The sequence below is a fragment of the Bison bison genome, unplaced genomic scaffold (assembly GCF_000754665.1).
Source record: "Bison bison bison isolate TAMUID 2011002044 unplaced genomic scaffold, Bison_UMD1.0 scf7180017864167, whole genome shotgun sequence".
Classification (NCBI taxonomy): domain Eukaryota; kingdom Metazoa; phylum Chordata; class Mammalia; order Artiodactyla; family Bovidae; genus Bison; species Bison bison.
Genome location: NW_011494739.1, coordinates 932,623 through 938,246, shown reverse-complemented (window position 1 = coordinate 938,246; position 5,624 = coordinate 932,623). Strand labels below are relative to the sequence as shown.

At 46.0% G+C, this 5,624-nt stretch overlaps 1 protein-coding gene across 1 annotated transcript in view; it reads left to right on the top strand.

The window, feature by feature from the left end:
- Nucleotides 1-8: 8 nt before the first annotated feature.
- HCK (HCK proto-oncogene, Src family tyrosine kinase) overlaps nucleotides 9-5,624 on the top strand; it is a 45,890-nt gene continuing 40,274 nt past the window's right edge. The window contains exon 1 of the mRNA XM_010841736.1: nucleotides 9-72. The gene's annotated coding sequence lies outside the window, so the exon portion shown is untranslated. The remainder of the gene's footprint in view (nucleotides 73-5,624) is intronic.

The window sequence follows — 5,624 nt, the reverse complement described above, 5'->3', positions numbered from 1 at the left end:
ATCTGCCGAGCTGGGGGGGCGCTCGAGCTGCGAGGATCCGGGCTGCCCGCCGGAAGAGGAGCGGGCGCCCAGGTGAGTGCTTCGGATCCGGGGGTCAGGGGACACCGGCCCTCTAACTCGGCCTGACGGTCGGGTCTTCGGGCTGCTGAGGGCACCCAGGGTGGTGAGCCGCGTAGGCTGGGGCGCAGCGGAAAGGGACCGTCGAGGGAGCGGCGGACAGGCGGCGGGATGCGGGGACCGACCCGCGGGGAAGGATGTCCGCATGAACAGCCGAATGGCCCGGCTGCAAACCTGGGAACGCGGAGGGTGACTTTCTGCCTGAGCCGCCACTTCCCTGGGCCGTCCAGGTTCCTCTTCTTCAAGAGACAAAAAAAAAGGGGGGGGGGGAGCTTCAAGGAGCCCGAGAGGGGAAAAGCCCTTACGGTTCCTGATGGGGCTGGGTGACGGTCACAGTCACGGCGGCTTGGCAGCCATGGTGGGGAAGGGGACAGCTGGCCGTAGGCGTGACAGCGCGAGCCACACCCAGGCAAGGTTGCAGCTGGGTCGGTTCTCTCGCTGGGTTCCCTCCTCCTCCCAGCTGCGCCCTGATCCCCAGGCGGTCTAGGTCGGACCCTGAAACCTCCTGGACAGACTACAGGAGGATGCCTGGCCCCTCATTTTCCTCCTGTGAGACCTTGGACAAGTCACTCACTCTCCCTCTTTAAATTCCAATTGCCTCATCTGTCAAAGAAGGCTCTTAGGTCTGTCTTCCCAGACTGTGGTGAGAGAGAGTATATTGGAGGTCATGTGACTGAGTTTGGGTCTCCCAGGTGGCGCTAGTGGTAAAGAACCGCCTGCCAGTGCTGGAGATGTGAGACCTGGGTTTGCTCCCTGGATCAGGAAGATCCCTGGAGGAGGGTGGAGGAGGGCATGGCAACCCCCTCCAGTATTTTTGCCTGGAGAATCACATGGACAGAGGGGCCTGGCAGGCTATAGTCCACTGGGTCGCACAGAGCCGGACACAACTGAAGCGACTGAGCATTCACTCAAGTGACACTTTAGTGCAGTGGCTGAGTAAGGGGTTTTGGGTGGCCAACCTGCCTGTTGGACCTTGGGCAGAGGATGTGGCCATTCTGTGCCTCCGTTTCCACAACTGTAGAATGGGGATATTTGAAATAATGGCTACTTCAGAGGATCTTTTTAAAAATGTATTTATTTGTTTGACCGCGCTGGGTCTTAGTTGCAGCATGTGGGATCTAGTTCCCTGACCAAGGATCAAACCCATGCCCCATGCATCGGGAGCTCAGAGTCTTAGCCATTGGACCACCAGGGAAGTCCCCATAGGGTTGCTTTGAAGATTAGATTGAGTTACTGACAGGTCTAACTGCTTATTGCCTAACAGGTCTAACTGCTTAATATCCATTAACAACTGTCATAGCTATTACGCGGAGAAGGCAATGGCACCCCACTCCAGTACTCTTGCTTGGAAAATCCCATGGACAGAGGAGCCTGGAGGGCTGCAGTCCATGGGGTCGCTGAGGGTCGGACACGACTGAGCAACTTCACTTTCACTATAGCTATTACAGTCTAGCCTGGTGGTTCTCAAACTTAAACAGTACATAAGAATCACCTGGAAAGCTTGTTGAAACACAGATTTTTGGGTCTTGACCCCAGAGTTTGTGATTCAATAGATCTGGCACAGGACCTAAAGAATTTTTATTCCCAGATGATGCTGTTGCTGCTGGTTCAAGGGGCCACACTTTGAGAACCACTTTGGCCAGCACAGAGAAAGGCCTCAAAAGATATCAGTTCTCATCATTGCTTTCTCTGCACTATCCTTTTTTTGGGGGGGAGGCGTTAAATACAGAAAAGTGAAGAGAGTAATATACTAAATATCCCAGGAACCCAGCACCCAGAATTAACAAATGTTTGCATTTTGTCACGTTTGTTTCAGATTTTTTGAAAAATAAAATTACTAAAAGTAACAGATAACATTGAAGCCTCCCTACCCGATATCCATCTTAGTTTTGTTTCTCTCCCTCTCCAGAGACAATCTCTATCATGAATTATAGCTCTTCCTGTCTGTGCCTTTAAAAATGCATTACATATATATGTGGGTACATAAACAATACATAAAATTGTCTTTCGTGTTTTAAAGATCTACATAAATGCAGTCTAACTGTGAGATTCTGCGGCAGTTTCATTTTCCTTGCCTTGTTATCATTAAGTTGTCAGAATCTAGCCAGAATAAGATACAGAGCTCTACTTTATTCTAAGTGGAGGATTCCAGGAGGGTACCGTCCTGCCCTACTTCTCATTCCCCCCGATGTTGAACATTCAGGTTGATCCTGGGCTTCATGACAACAAACAGCACTGCTGGGGCCAGCCTGGACGTGTGGTCTTGGGCTCACGTACAGGTGTTTCTAGGGGGAAACACCGAGAGGCTGAGTGGCTCTCCCAAGGGGCAGCTTTTGTGTATGAGGAGGACTGAGGCGTGGAAATGTCACCCAGGGGGTCTGGGGCAGAGAAGAGACAAGAAAGAATCGGCTCTGCTGACCTTCCAGCTCCCTCTAGATCCAGGGCCCCTGTCACCTGTTCTCAGCTGCAGGAGGGCAAAGATTCTCCTCCGCCTTATTCACTGCGCCTGACATTTAGTATATGCTCCAACAATAGGAGCAGGCACCTTTTTTTGTTTTGTTTCGCTTTTCAGTTTTTTTGGTTTTCTTTTTGCCTCCCCTCACAGCTTGAGCAATCTTAGTCCCCCAGCCAGGTATTGAACCTGGGCCCTCAACAGTGAAAGCGCAGAGCCCTAATCAACGGATAGCCAGGAAATTCCCAGAAGCATGAATCCTTTAAAAAAATGTTTGGGTAGCAAATGTTTTAGTTTATTTTTATTGTCTTCTTTTCTGTGCACGTTTTATTTAACATAATTAATAAAATGCTACATATACAATTTTTATCCCACTTATTTGCTCAGTGTTACATTGCAAGCATTTTTCCATGTCATTAAAACATCCTCAAATTTTTAATGACTGAGTAATGGTCCACTGTTTGGAGACACTATAATTTGTTTTAACCATCCTAGCAAAGCACTTTTAGGTAGCTTGCAATTTTTAAAAAATATTTTGATGTGGGCCATTTTAAAATTCTTTATTAAACTTGTTACACTATTGCTTCTGTTTTGTGTTTTGGTTTTTTTGGCAGCGAGGCATGTGGATCTTAGCTTCCCAAACCTGCACCCCCTGCATTGGAAAGTGAAGTTTTAACCACTATGAAGTCCATAGTCTTCAATTTCTAAAACTTTTTTTAGGTGAAATTCGTATAACGTTATAAAATGAACCATTTTTAAGTGAACAATGCAGTGGGGCATTCAGTACGTTCAGAGGTTGTGTGATCAGCACCTCTGTGTAGTTCTAAAACATTTTCATCATCCCAGAAGGAAACGCCATGGTCAGTTATTCCCCTTCCTCCCACCCCTCAGCCCTTGGCAGCCACCAACCTGCATTTTGTATCAATGGATTAATGTATTCTAGATGTTTCATAAAAATGGAATTACATAATATGTGACCTTTTGTGACTGGCTTCTTTCAAGGTTCATCCACATTAAATACTAACACATTTAATTCCTTTTATGGCTGAATAGTATTTCATTGTATGTATATTCTATGATTTGTTTATCCACTCATCTGTAGATGGAAATTTAGGTTGTTTCCACCTTTTGACTACTGTGAATGGCAATGCTATGGGCATGCATGTACATGTATTTGAGCACCTGTTTTCAGTTCCCTTGGGTATATACTTAGGAGTAGAATTTCTGGGTCATATAGTAACTCCATGTTTAACTTTTGAAGAATCACCAAATTATATTCCACTACTTTACATTCCCACCAGCAATGTACAAGAGTTCCAGTTTCTCCACCCTGTGGTCAACACTTGCTATTTTCCTTATCAAAAATTATTATTAAAACCATCATTCATTAAGCATGAGTCTCAATCTCACCTCAACCAGGCTGCTCTCTGGGGGCCTCTTACCCCAGAGGGTGAGGAGAGAGTTGTCTGCATTCAGAGGACTGGTCAGGGCTTGAACTTTAAACTCTTTTAGAATGTAAGTCCCATGAGGGCACAGACATGTCTGTCTCCAAAACTACTGTATCTCTAACTCCTGGCACCTGAGACATAGTTCAGTTCAGTTCAGTCGCTCAGTCGTGTCCGACTCTTTGCAACCTCATGAATTGCAGCACACCAGGCCTCCCTGTCCATCACCAACCCCCAGAGTTTACCCAAACTCATGTCCATCGAGTCGGTGATGCCATCCAGCCATCTCATCCTCTGTCGTCCCCTTCTCCTCCTGCCCCCAATCCCTCCCAGCATCAGAGTCTTTTCCAGTGAGTCAACTCTTCTCATGAGGTGGCCAAAGTACTGGAGTTTCAGCTTTAACATCATTCCTTCCAATGAAATCCCAGGGCTGATCTCCTTCAGAATGGACTGGTTGGATCTCCTTGCAGTCCAAGGGACTCTCAAGAGTCTTCTCCAGCACCACAGTTCAAAAGCATCAATTCTACAGCACTCAGCTTTCTTCACAGTCCAACTCTCACATCCATACATGACCACTGGAAAAACCATAGCCTTGACTAGACGGACCTTTGTTGGCAAAGTAATATCTCTGCTTTTTAATATGCTATCTAGGTTGGTCATAACTTTCCTTCCAAGGAGTAAGTGTCTTTTAATTTCATGGCTGCAATCACCATCTGCAGTGATTTTGGAGCCCCCAAAAATAAAGTTTGACATTATTTCCACTGTTTCCCCATCTATTTCCCATGAAGTGATGGGACCAGATGCCATGATCTTCGTTTTCTGAATGTTGAGCTTTAAGCCAACTTTTTCACTCTCCTTTTTCACTTTCATCAAGAGGCTTTTTAGTTCCTCTTCCCTTTCTGCCATAAGGGTGGTGTCATCTGCATATCTGAGGTTATTGATATTTCTCCCAGCAATCTTGATTCCAGCTTGTGCTTCTTCCAGTCCAGCGTTTCTCATGATGTACTCTGCATATAAGTTAAATAAGCAGGGTGACAATATACAGCCTTGACGTACTCCTTTTCCTATTTGGAACCAGTCTGTTGTTCCATGTCCAGTTCTAACTGTTGCTTCCTGACCTGCATATAGGTCTCTCAAGAGGCAGGTCAGGCAGTCTGGCATTCCCATCTCTTTCAGAATTTTCCACAGTTTATTATAATCCACACAGTCAAAGGCTTTGGCATAGTCAATAAAGCAGAAATAAATGTTTTTTCTGGAACTTTCTTGCTTTTTTGATGATCCAGCAGATGTTGGCAATTTGATCTCTGGTTCCTCTGCCTTTCCTAAAACTTGAACATCTGGAAGTTCACAGTTCATGTATTGCTGAAGCCTGGCTTGGAAAATTTTGAGCATTACTTTACTAGCGTGTGAGATGAGTGCAGTTGTGCGGTAGTTTGAGCATTCTTTGGCATTGCCTTTCTTTGGGATTGGAATGAAAACTGACTTTTTCCAGTCCTGTGGCCACTGCTGAGTTTTCCAAATTTGCTGGCATATTGAGTGCAGCACTTTCATAGCATCATCTTTCAGGATTTGAAATAGCTCAACTGGAATTCCATCACCTCCACTAGCTT